Source organism: Carlito syrichta, unplaced genomic scaffold (genome assembly GCF_000164805.1).
Source record: "Carlito syrichta isolate Samal-C Ts95f unplaced genomic scaffold, Tarsius_syrichta-2.0.1 Scaffold305720, whole genome shotgun sequence".
Classification (NCBI taxonomy): domain Eukaryota; kingdom Metazoa; phylum Chordata; class Mammalia; order Primates; family Tarsiidae; genus Carlito; species Carlito syrichta.
The window spans coordinates 633,065-646,861 of NW_007249816.1; the positions used below are offsets into that span (position 1 = coordinate 633,065).

The following is a 13,797-nucleotide window of genomic DNA, read 5'->3' on the forward strand; positions in this document are numbered from 1 at the left end:
CCTGGTGCAGTGTCGCCTCGGAGTAGCTCCCGCCGCCGCCACAGCCGCCGCCTCCTTTCCGATTCACTCAAACAAACAAGATGGCTGCCGTTACGCCGCGGCTCTTCCTGCCGCCCAAATCCTCGGTTCAAATCGGCAGGATGTTTACGGTCAAAATGGTACCTGTGCGCCTGCGCAGCCGGCCCTGGACCCAGACGCCGCGACGCAGGCGCAGGGACCACTTCCTGTTCCTTGCAACCCGCCCTCGGGATGGAGCGCCCGCATCTGAGCATGCGCAAAGGTGAATGTCTTGGTGGAGGTTCTCGGAGAGTTGCGGTGCTGGCGAATGGCACTCATGCGGTGTTGGCTAGTGTGGTGACTATTTGGGCTTAGTTTTATGCTTGTGCTTGTTTTAAAGAAAAGAGCTAACTTTGTGCGCCCCTTACACAAAATTTTATTTTAATGGCTCTACGTCAGCGAGGGTAACAAAAACACCTCAAACTTGCTCCATAAAAATATAGGGATTTACTCATTCGGTCAACTATACTTAGAGAGGGTCTTCTGTTGGTCACATAAGGGGCCAGCCAGGCTCTGAGATGTAATGATGAATACAGCAGAGATAATACCTACCCTCTTGAATCTTAGAGTATAGCAAAGGAGGAATCTTACCATTCCTTATTTTAAAAGGCTCATTTGAGCTATGAAGAAGCTTACTTTTGTTTTCCTTGTAGAGATCCTTGTAGATCTATTGGTGAAAGGAAGTGAGGGAGGCACAAAAAATTACAAAGATATTTTATGTTCACGGATTGCAAGAGTTAATATTTTTAAAATGTCTATACTACCCAAAGTAATCTTCAGATTCAATGCAATGACTACCAAAATACCAATGATATTCTTCACAGAAATAGAAAAAATCTTAAAATTTACATGAAGTAACAAGATACACCGCATAGCCAAAGCATTCCTGATCAAAAATAACAAAACTGTAGGCATTACATTACCCAAATTATATTATACTACAAAAGTATAATAACCAAGGCAGCATGGTTTTGGCATAAAAACAGACAGACTAATGGAACAGAATATAGTACCCAGAAATAAATCCATGCACTTACAGCCAACAGATTTTTGACAAAGATGCCAAAGACACAATGGGGAAAGGAGAGTCTTAATAGATGTGCTGGGAAAACTGGATATTTATATGCGGAAGAATGCAACTAGACCTCTATATAAAATATACTAAAAGTAAAATGCATTAAAGACTTAAATGTAAGACCTGAAACTATGAAACTACTGGAAGAAAACATTGGGGAAACACTCCAGGACATTGGTCTGGGCAAAGATTTCTTGTGTAAAACCTCAAAAACACAGGCAACCTAAGCACAAATGGACAAATAGGATCACATCAAGCTAAAAACCTTCTGAATAGCAAAGGAAACAACAAAATGAAGAGATAATCCACAGAATGAGAGAAAGTATTTGCAAAATACCTATCTGACAAGGAATAAATAGCCAGAATATGTAAGGAGCCAAAACAACTCAATAGCAAAATAATGTTTCAGTTAAAAAATGGGCAAAAACATCTGAATAGGCATTTCTCAAAAGAAGACATACTAGCTAATAGCTAATAGGTATGTGGGGGACCCTCCAAAAACCTGAATTTATTTTAAAAACTATGTATTTATTCTTACATGTTTAAACTTCAGTCATCTTCAAAGTACTCTATTTACTGCAATACACCTATGGAGATTGCTTTTTCTGCTGCTCAAAACAGTTTTTGAACTTGTTGATGTTGATGTCTTTTGGTACTTCAGCTGTTTTTTGTTTCAACATTTACACATGTGCAAAACCTTTCCCTTTGAGGATGTTTTTTGTCCAGGAAAGCAAACAAAAAAAAGTCACTTGGGTAAAGAGATCAGGTGAATAGGGAGGGTGAGGTATGGAGGTCATGCTGGTTTTTAGTTAAAAACTGCTGAACACTCAGCACAATGTGGGCAGGTTGTTTGCGTAAATCACCCATCACAAAATGGGCAAACATGCTGAAAGAATCTCCATAAAAAATTCACTGAAGCTGAACACAGCCACTCACAACAATGCTAGCTTATACACCAATGCCAATGAGTTCTTAGAACACTATCTAGTAGGGGCACTCTCTACTACCACAAGGGGCCCGTACTCCAAAAAATAATCCTGTGGTTTTTTTTTTTTTGGGGGGGGTTCCCCCCTCGCATATGGAAAAATGTTCAACCTCACTAAGCCTCACAGAAATGCAAATTAAAACTACAATGAGAGATCTCACTTCAGTTAAAATGGCTTTTATCTAAAAGATAGGCAAGAACAGATGCTGACAAAGATGTGGAGCAAAGGGAACCCCCATACACTGTGGGTGGGAGTGTAAACTAGTACAGCTACTATGGATAACAATATGATGATTCCTCAGACAATTAAAAATAGAACTACCATATCATGCTGCAGTCCCACTGCTGGGTACATATCCAAAAGAAAGGAAATTAGTATATCAAAGAGATACCTGCATCCCCATGTTTACTGCTGCTTTGTTCACAATAGCCATGGTATGGAATCAACATAGTGTTCACCAATGGATGAATGGATAAAGAAAATGAGGTAAATATACACAATGGAATATTAATTAGACATAGCAAACGATGAAATTCTGTTATTTGCAACAACATAGACGGAACAAGAGGCCATTAGCTTAAGTGAAATAAGGCATAGAAAGGCAAATATCACATGTTCTTACAAATATGTGGGAATTGGAAAAAATGAACTAGTGAAGGTAGAAAGTAGAATAAGGGTTGGGAAGGGTAGTGAGGAGGCAGGGAGGAAGACAGGATGGTTAATGGATACAAAAATACAAGTGATAGAAGGAGTAAGATCTGGTGTTTGTTAGCACAATAGGGAAACTATAGTTAAAAATAATTTGTATTTCAAAATAAAAGGGTGGAATCGGAATGTTCCTAACACAAAGCAATGATATATGCTTGAGGCATTGGATACCCCAATTACCTTGACTTGATGATTACACATTGTATGCTTGTACTGAAATGTGGATGTATCTTGTAAATATTTACGACCATTACATATCCATAGTAATTACAAATAAAAAAATCGACTTCTTTCTGGTTTCTGAGTGTATACTCATTTTAAAGTAAAACATTTAGGAAAAGCAGACATGTAAACACATATATATATTCCTCATCAGTAACCAGTACCCTTACATCCTGGACCTTTCCAGGGTTTTAACAACACAAAAAACAACTCTCTTTAGCCATTCTTATGTCGTTATAGCAGGTGGATAAGCAAGTGGGCAGACTGTGCTCCGCTCACTGTGGGTCAGCTTTTTGGCTTGGGGCAGGGTCCATTTCACTGGCTGGAGTCCATTAACCAAATGGCCACGCCAGCCAGAACTCAGAGCTTTACCAAGTTAATTCCTGGTTTAGTTGGCCAAATATTCTATTTGCTCTTTTCTTTGTTTTTAGTGGAGACTTTAATACATTGCATTAAGGACAGTTGTTAAAATCCCAAGCTGAGGAGGGAAGTGTTGTAAGCACTTTAACTATTTTTAGCATGCATTCCCTCAATCAAGATTAAATACTCAAAACATGTAAATCCTTCCTGCTGGTTGACTTTAAGTAAACTCAACACTGGCAGTTGTTGCATCATCTCAAAAAAACCCCACACTTTATCATTAACAATGAAACTTCTTATAACAAATTAGATTTCTGTCAGTGAATATAATTCTTCACTTCAATAATAATTAGTGTAAGTGTATCAGCTGCTAAATAACCTCCTAAAACTCACTGTCTGGGAAAAATCTGTCAGTTTAAGGATCATACAGGTAAGATTTTTCTTTGTTGTTGATATGAAATCTCAGTTTGAATCTCTCAGTTTCAAACTCTGGTCAGATGAACGTGCATAGCCACTTTTGGTCTCTCTTATACTACATTAGCTTTCAGAATTTTTGTTTGTGGAATCATGTGTATATCCTCAGAATCTGAGTGAAAACAATTCTATTTTTAAAATTTCTTGTGATAAGTCTGATTCTGACATTTAAATGACCAGACTTATCTTTAAGACTTTATCTACCTTTGAAGGATGGATATAAACATGGACTATGGGTTCAAATTCCTCTCTTTTACCTCCCAACTGTTTTACCATGTGCAAATTATTTAATGTCTCTGGGCTTTGGTTTCTTTATTTATAAACTGGAGATGATACTTGTCACAATTGTTGAAAAGATTCAGTGGGATCATAAATACAAGGTGCTTAGCACAGAGCATGGAATTGAGTCATTACTCATATGGTGGCTGTTACTCTAGCTCCTACCTTCTGAGTTAGAAAATATCCAGCAAGGCACAGCAAATACTTATCAGATATTCAACTTTGAAGAACATCAGTAGATACCTGGACACTCTAAATGTCCCATTTTAGTATGTTCTGCTCTATGCCTGTATTAAAAAATGATTCTCTTTCTCCCTCTCTGTTTTGCATGCTGCCCCCAGCCCCCAATTAGAACTCCCAAGGTACTTCATGTCTTTTCTCTTGACCCATTTATTCTCGCTCAATAGCTGTCAATTCTGAGCCTACCTTTCATTCAAGGATTTTACTATCGTTTCTTCACATACAACCCTAATCCCCTAAACCTGCTGGATTTGATTCTTCTGAATAAGGTGTATGTTCTGTTCCGGCTCAGTGTCCCATCTTATCAACAGACTCATTCATCTCCTTGTATTAAAATGTCACGTTAAATTTCTTACTGCCAGAGTTAGCAGCAGCCTCTCCTCTACCTGGCAACACTTACCTGTAGTGTCACATTTAGTAATTGTGAATTTGTTTGCAATCATGACAGGACAGATTTCAATGACACATTTAGTCTTTTTTTCCATTGAAAATGGACTACTTTCCTTTTCTGATTACTCAGTTGATGACTTGTATGATTTGGAACAATCACTGTCTGAGAATCACTGGATGTTGCCATTGTCTTGAGTATATCGGTAAAAACAGCCATGTTCTTCTATGTCATATTATTTTATGACACCCCCCCGACAACAGAAACTTTTTTTGTGAGTTAAACACTGTTATAAAAAAGATAATAAGATGTATAGTAGAAGATTTGTGTTAGATTTACACATACTTTTGTAGCCCTGGTCCTCTGAACCGGCAAACTTTTAAAACAGGATTCTCTGTAACATTAAAAGAATTTAGTAAGTATGTTGGGCATGGAGGCTCATACCTGTAACCCTAGCACTTTAAGGCAGGAGGATCCCTTGAGCCCAGGAATTCAAGACCAGCCTAGGCAACATAGTGAGACCTCATCTCTACAAAGATTAAAAAAAAAAAAAAGCTGGACATGGTGTTACATGCCTGTATTCCCAGCTACTTGGAAGGCTGAGGCAGAAGGATAGCCTGAGCCCAGGGTCAAGGCTATGGTGAGCTGTGATTGTGCCACTGCACTTCAGTATGGACAACAGAAAGGCCAAAGTAAAAAAAAAAAAAAAAAAAAAAATTACATTAAGCAGAAAGGGATTAGAAGAAGAGAATAATAAGGCAAGAAGATAAATTTTCAGAAATATTTCAATGTTAGTGATGAGTGACATTAAATATGTTGCACCTACATTTACAAATATTTAAATAAAAATCAAAGCATAAACTATTTGTTGCATGAGGTTTCTAAAATTGATCAAAGAAAAGTTCATAAAGCATGAATAGCTTCCTTTTTTTTTTTTTTTTTTTGAGTTGGAGTCTTACTCAGTCGCCCAGACTGGAGTGCAGTGGCCACTCCTGGCCACTGCAGCCTCGACCTGCTGGGCTCTGGCAATCCTTCTGCGTCAGCCTTCCGAGTATCTGGAACTACAGGAGCACACTACCACGCCCGGCTAATTTTTTTGATTTATTGTAAAGATGAGGTCTTGCCAAGTTGCCCAGGTAGGTCTCGAACCCGCGGGCTCAGGCATTCACTCACCTTGGACTCCCAAAGCGCGGGATTACAGGTTGAGCCACTGAGCCCGGCCACGAATAGCTTCTTTAAGGTTTTCAGTTAAGTAGAGGAAAATGGACTAAAAGTCACTAAAAAAAAAAAACTATAGATTTTTGTCTTTCCTTCTAGTGTCACCAGTAACTTATCTTTCCCTAAAAGTGGTTTCAGCAAAACAGGGAATGCATTTTAAGGACAAACTAATAGAAAAAAAAAAAGTCATGGTCAGTCACAGAAATTATGTGAGAAGTAGAGGAATTAAGAATAAAATGCCATTATTTGAGCTATCCATTGTTTATTTTTTTGAGTGGGGAGTCTCACTTTGTTGCCCAGGCCAGAGTTTCTTAATAAGGATCTAAAAGAAAAAATATTTCATTATATTCACCAACAGTGTATCAATTGAAAATAAGATTTCTCATTCATACTTTTTTTTTTTTACACAAAATAAATAGCTTTAGCCACTGTCTCACTGGGGCCAGACAAATTGGGGTGAAATCGAATGGATATGTTCAGCAGTCTGTCAGTCTCTATGGTCTTCTATAGTTCTATACTTTTCTACTACCATCATTCATTTCTTTAGTATAGTGAGGCAAGGGGTATCAGGAGAAGAGGGGGGCATGATATAATCTACTAGAGCTCTACCATTTTTGTTGTTGTTGTTGTTGTTTTGAGTTGGAGTCTCACTCTGTCGCCCAGACTGGAGTACAGTGGCCGTTCCTGGTCACCACAGCCTCGACCTGCTGGGCTCTGGTGATCCTTCCACCTCAGTCTTCCAAGTAGCTGGAATTACAGGCGTACACTACCATGCCGGCTGATTTTTGATTTATTGTAGAGATGAGGTCTCGCCAAGTTGCCCGGGCGGGTCTCGAACCTGAGGACTCAGGCAATCCTACTCACCTCAGCCTCCCAAGGCACGGGATTACAGGCTGAGCCACCGAACCTGGCAGCTGTAACAGTTTTAATAGCAGTCTTCATTTATTCATCCCGAGGTGAATTCTGACACCCTCTATGCTTCTCTGGTAACCATACATCTATTCACCCACGCAACAGCACCTCTTTGATAATTATTGCATAATAAAACTACCTTCAGGGTTTTAAAGCCTTTCCTTTCACCCTACACCCACTGCACCATTTCTCAGCTTTCCTTTATAGCAAAATTTCTTGAAAGAACTTTCCATTCCTCCAATTCCTCCCCTCTCATAATCTACCTTTTTATTGTGGTAAAATGTACATAGTATAAAGCTCACAATGTTAGCCATTTTAAATTTTATAATCTGAGAACACTTAGTACATTTACATGTTGCATTACAGTCACTACCATATAGTTCCAGGACATTTTCATTACCCTAAAAGGTGACCCTCTACCGATTAATCAGTCACCCCCCCCCCCTGCAGCTCCTGGCAACTACTTATCTAGAAATCTGCCTATTCTGTATACTTATATTTCACATAAATGGTGTCATGAAAAATGTGGCTTTTGGTGTCTGGATAATTTCACTCAGCGTGATGTTTTTTAGATTCAGCCACATTGCAGGGCGTGTCAGACTGCATTTCTTTTTATGGCTGAATACTGTTCCATTGATTGGAGCTACCATACTTTGTTTATCTACTCATCAGTTGATGAAAATTTGGATTGTTTCTACCTTTTGACTATTATGAGCAGTGTTGCTATGCACATCCGTATGCATGTTTTTGTTTAAATACGTGTTTTTAGTTTTTTGGGGTGTATACCTAGGAGTGAATTTGCTGGATCTTGTGGCAACTCAATGTTTAACTTTGAGGAAGAGCCAGATTCTTCCATAGCAGCTGCCCCATTTTACATTTCTACCAGTAATGTATCAGGGTTCCAGTTTGCCACATTCTCACCAAAACTTGTAAGGTTTTGGAGTTTGAAATATGCTCTCTATCTGAGTAAATGTGAAATGGTATCTCACTGTGGTTTTAATCTGAATTTTCCTAAAGATTAAATTATACTGGACATCTTTTCATGTGCTTATTGGCCATTTGGATATCTTCTATGGAAAAAAATGTCTATTCAAGTCTTTTTTTCCCTTGAGTTGGGGGTCTCACTCTGTCACCCAGAGTGCAAAGGCATGATAACGGATCGTCACAGCCTTAACTTCCTGGGCTCAGGTGATCCTCCTGCTTCAGTCTCCTGAGTAGCCAAGACTAGGGGCGTGTACCACCACACCCAGTCAATTGTTTTGATTTTTGTAGAGACAAGGTCTCACTATGCTGCCCAAGCAGGTCCTGAACTCCCAGCTTCAAGCAAGCCTCCTGCCTTGGTCTCCCGAAATGCTGGGATTCAGGTATGAGCCACCACACCCAGCTCAAGTACATCTTAAGGTTTTTAAAATTTTTTTGTCATTTTATTGTTGAAGTGTATGAGTTCTTAACGTATTTTGAATCCTAGACACTTATCAGATATATTTTTTTGCAAATATACTAATGATCATATTTAAGAAAAGATACCTCAAAGCTTAAACATTTCAAATATTCTGACATTCATTGTGTGGGTTGAAAGTGTAGTTTAAAAACATATATTTTGTCTATGGGCTATTAGTAGAATTAAAAAAAAAATTCAAATCTTCTATTTGTAGGTAATAGTAGAGTCCATTTCTAATGCCCAAATAGTTCCCCCAAAATTGAAGTATTTAGATGTATAATTTAGGTCTCAAAACCCCATCTTGGAACCATAATTAAAACAAACATTAATTGGTTTGATGAAGGCCACCACACAGAAATTCAATGTTTTGGGGTATTTCCTGATTCCTAGACATTTGCAAAATGATATATTTAGTTACATTTAATGTACCATATTACCAGCTTGGAAATTTGGTCTTATGTGCCTGACATTAAAACAGATAGGGTAATTTATTTTGGTACTGGTAAGCATCTGACCTTTGTGTAAAATTAAGATACCCCATGGAGAATTCCTGTGAACTTCCTAGAGGTGATATGTCAGTCAGGGACTAGTCAGGAGAAAGAAATTACTCAGTAATTTAAGTGGAACATTTCAATAAAAAGATTATCTCATCAAAAACGAATACTTTACTAACAACAGGGGATTAACTACCAAGCAATAAAGAAAACATGACAGAATACAAGAATAGCAAATACTGGGAGTAACTACTACCTCTACAGCTGAGACTGATGCCCATGGAAGGACAAGACTCAGAAGGAACCCAACAATGAGATCCAGACTCCCTTGGAGAGCATGTGACATGCTTAATGGCAGAGAAATTTGCAGAGGCATCACAGGACAGCACTGGCTGGAAACCACCTGTTAGGGTATCAGTGAACTAGCTGGGAATCAGCCCTCTGGACTCCTGGTAAAACTCACTGGAAAGCCACCCTTTAAGGTTCTAATAAGACTTCACACTGGCAAAACTGGAACGAGCCTGACTGCCAATTTTTGTCTCACACACTGCTTACGGTCAAGAGCTACCAAAGCAAAAACGCATGCAAGAAACTGGGAAAAGCCCCTTCCTCCTGCAATGTCTCTCCAGAGCGCCCTGCTGGCAAGGCCTAACATTGCACCCACTGACTAAGGGAAAGTGTTTACATAACCCAGCACCTGTGTCACAAAGACTTTGAAACTGAGATGCTATACACTGGGAACTGACACAGACGGTGATTTGTGGACATTTGAGGGAAGAATCCAGGAAAAAAATTGTGTGTTAGGAAAAATTTTAGAAGTGGTTATTTATGTATTACAGAGTGGCAATGTGATTACTTTGCGGACAAATACTTAATAATGACTGAATCAGAAAATTGTAATAATTAAAAAATATATATGTTTAGAACCTAAGAGTCAAAAAATGTCCAAAGCAGAAAATTTTCTCTTGGAGCAGACCCAAAGACGATGTCGAAAGTAGGTACTATACTATCAAGTATGAGCCAATATCACGTGTTCTAGAGAAAGTGTTATTTTAAATGAAGGATTGCAGATATAAGCAAACAAGTAATTCTGTTTGTGTGTTTGTTTTGTCTGGGGCTGCTGTGGTGAAGGAACCTGTGAAAGATTAGACTGACCTCAAAAAATATAAATTATTCCTTTAAAAAAGCGTATCAATAGAAGTATATCCATTAGGAAAGCTTTTAGCTGCAGGTAATAAATGATCTGAATAACAGTGATTTCAGAAATAATAAAACATGTAATTGTCTCATATAACAAAATATGTGGAGAAAGCAGCTCCTTGATATCTTCAATGATACACGACTTTTGCATCTTTTTGCTCTGGTATCCTTCGAATATTGACTTGTTTCTTCATGGTTGGAACATGGTGCCTGTTGTTCTAGGCACCCTTTCACCATGGAGGCAAGAAGAAGGAAGAAAAAAGTTGACATCTATATCTGCATTCAGCAGACATCAGTAGTATCCAGCTTTTGACAAATATTAATTAAACCATCATTCTGTGGCAATGTGTCAGGCTGTGGGACTTAATTAGTCAAAAAATGTACAATCTGGATCATTTAGCAAATCCCACAGGTCCAAATATGAGACTTCTTCCAATAATTTCCTTTTTCATCTTGTGCATGCCTGACTCTGCACAGAGAAGGGTCATTCTCCAACCCATGTGCACATACACCAATTCTTCTACCCTGAATCTTACTGGTGCATTCTGGGAGTTATCCTACTTGCTTATACATACTATAAATTTAAGATAACATTTTTTGTAATAGTGTTTTGTGTCATAATTCTTTAATATAAAATATTTTTTAAAATATAATTTCTATGGATGGTAACATTTTATTTTTACTCCTCCCTCTTTTTTAAACCTAATAAACTATTATGTTAAATGATATGAACTGGCAAAATTTGGGGGGTTTTGTTTTTAGGGTCTGATTTTCATTTGAGCAATGTGCAATTTAAAATTGACTTTAATGCAAAGATAGAATTCCTTTTTTCCAATATTTTTTGGACAATTTCTCATTATCTAATGCACAACTTTGACGGAGCCTTTCATTCCTTCTGTACTTTTTGGGACCGGTTTCTAAAAACTTATGGAATAACTTTAAAAAAAAATGTTTTTTGAGTTGGAGTCTCACTCTGCTGCCCAGGCTGGCGTGCAGTGGCATGCTTCCGGCCACCGCAGCCTCGACCTGCTGGGCTCAGGCAATTCTTTTGCCTCATCCTTCCAAGTAGCTGGAACTACAGTTGTGAGCCACCATGCCCGGCCATTTAAAAAAAAATTTATTGTAGAGTTGAGGTCTCCCCAGGTTGCCCAGGCTGGTCTCAAACCCCTGGTCTCAGGCAATCCTCTTGCCTTGGCCTCCCAAAGTCCTGGGATTACAGGCTTGAGCCACCGTGCCTGGCGGAGTAATTTTTAAAATAAATAGAAAAAACACAGTGTGATAAAAGTGCAATATAATCAACCCACATGTTATTTGATAACGTTGTATTAGTAGTCTTCAAATATTTCTGAAAACGCAAGTTGGCACTACTGATCCTCTGCTCCTTCAACTTCATTTGCTCTCTACATTGTGAAATGTCCAGCAACAGGTTTGGTTCCTCAGAGGACAAGCCTGTCCTTGGCTTGTCTGTATAATGTTATGTAAATAGTGAATAGGTTTCCCCCCTACATGTTTTTCCAAGATGGTTTTCTCTGGAAAAAAATGTTTTCAGTTTCAAAAGCAAACTCCACAAATGCACCAAAAATAACTAAACATAAAAAGATGTTAGTTGCCTCAACATAATATGCAAGAGACAGGAGCCAATCAGCTAGATTCTCAGTCTCTGATTGTCCCAAATCACACAAGTCATCAACTGAGTAATCAGAAAAGGAAAACAAGCCATGTTTAGTTGAAAGAAATGTTATTCAAATATATGCACTAAACCCACAATGAATGTTTTATAACCAAATAGCCAATTTTGTGACTTAATGTGAGTTTCCTATTGCAACATTTTTTGAAAATTCTTAGAATATCACACATGATACATTATGCCAAACAGTCAACTGTTGAGTTAGAAGATTTTATTGTCTTTGGGCACACCCTTCGCAAGCATTGGTAGTAGATGCAAATAATTCCAGAAAGAAGGCTGGGCCAGAAAGAATATATTTATTTATTAGTTCCAGAAATTTATGTTTCTGAGGATTAGAAGGGGAATTTCTTGGATGGAGTAAATTTTAAATACTTTGAGCTATTAACAAAGGAACCTTGAATTGTCCTGTGATATTGTGAAATATATATTTGGTCTTCGTCCCATTTCCTGGCATAAAGCTCCTAAAAATCTTGGATTCTCCTGAGTGATGAGGTTTTTTCTCGGGGGCAGAGGGTATGGTAATGAGATAACGGTGGCTGGGGATGCCTAGGGAGCTTCAGGATGGAGGTTAGTCGGGATGGAGGCTAGTCCTTGAAAGACCAAGGCATAATTAGAGTGTGGGGACTTTTAGCCCCCCAACCCTACCTCCCAGGCAGGAGAGAGGGACTGAAGGTTAAGTTGATCACCAAGGGCAAATGACATAATCAACCACGCCTGTGTGATGAAGCCTCCATAAAGATTCAAAAGGACAGGACTCAGAAGGGTTTCTGAATTGCTGAACACATGGAAGTTCCTGTAGGCTGGCATGCCCACAGGTGGCATGGGAACTCCACTCCCCTTCCCACACACCATCTGGTTCCTCTGTAGGCTTTGTTATAGTCTATGGATTATTTTGTTTGTGGGATCATATAAACTTGAACTTGACTTACTGTTGTCATTTAATGTTCCTGATACTTTTCTTTTGTTGTAAAATGTGGCTATAATAATATTACCTTATTGGAAGTCATTTGCAGATAATAGGAAACACTCAGATACCCTGAAAAATAAGAGGCTAATCATGGGAAACAGCTAGCTCTAGGCTGTGTGTCACCTGGACTAACTTCCATAATATCACCTGAGAACCAACTCACCAGAGAAAGAGCTACCTTCAGGAAGCTTGGAAGTCAGGAGAGTACTGTGCCAAACACTTGACTCTGGCATCACACCACTTTAGTTACAAACTCAAGCAAGAAGCTCCCATCAGTATTATAAGCTCAGAGACACATCGTCCCTGCAAATCCACTCCAGAAAAATGAATGTCACTAGCATCCCTACGTTTCCTTCCTTTTATTTGCTGATTAATGCAATGCATGTTTGCTGAATACTTACTACAACAAAGAAGTAAAACATATAGTACATTAGGAGGGATTAATTGTCATGGAGAAAAATGGTGCAGGGAGTGGTGTAGAGAGGATTGAGGAAATTTGTCTTGTCTATTTTCCTATAAAATAATACCTAAGGCTAAGCAATTCATAAAGAAAAGTGGTTTGCTTGGCTCGTGGTTCTATAGGCTGTACAAGAAACATGGTGCCAGCATCCACTTCTGGTGAGGGCTTCAAGCTGCTTCCACTCACTATAGAAGGTAAAGTGAAGCTGGCATGCGCAGAGACCATATGGTGAGAGAGGAAGCAAGAGAAAGAGGGGATTAAGGTTCCAGACTTATTTTAGCAACCAGATCTCATGGGAACTAACAGAGTGAGAACTCCCATTACCTTGAGGATGGCACCAGGCCATTCATTAGGGATCTCTGCTTCCATGACCAAACATCTCCCATTAGACCTCATCTTCAACACTGGGGATCATATTCCAATAGGAGGCTTGGAGGAGTCAAATATCCAAAGGAAGTCAGGGTCTGAGAAGTCTTCCCTTTTAAGATGGTATTTATGTGAAGATTTAAAGAAGGTGAGAGGATGGGCCATGTGGGTCTTTTCAGAGAAGCATCCAGAAGAGAGATGAGATGGTGCGAAGGTTCGGAGACAGGAGATTACCTGGAAAGACCAAGCAACAGCAGAGAGAC

General features: G+C 38.9%; 1 protein-coding gene across 1 annotated transcript in view; it reads right to left on the bottom strand.

The window, feature by feature from the left end:
* RAD21 (RAD21 cohesin complex component) overlaps positions 1–176 on the bottom strand; it is a 31,509-nt gene extending 31,333 nt beyond the window's left edge. The window contains exon 1 of the mRNA XM_008062482.2: positions 1–176. This exon is cut by the window's left edge and continues 82 nt beyond it. The gene's annotated coding sequence lies outside the window, so the exon portion shown is untranslated.
* Between the last annotated feature and the right edge of the window lie 13,621 nt (positions 177–13,797).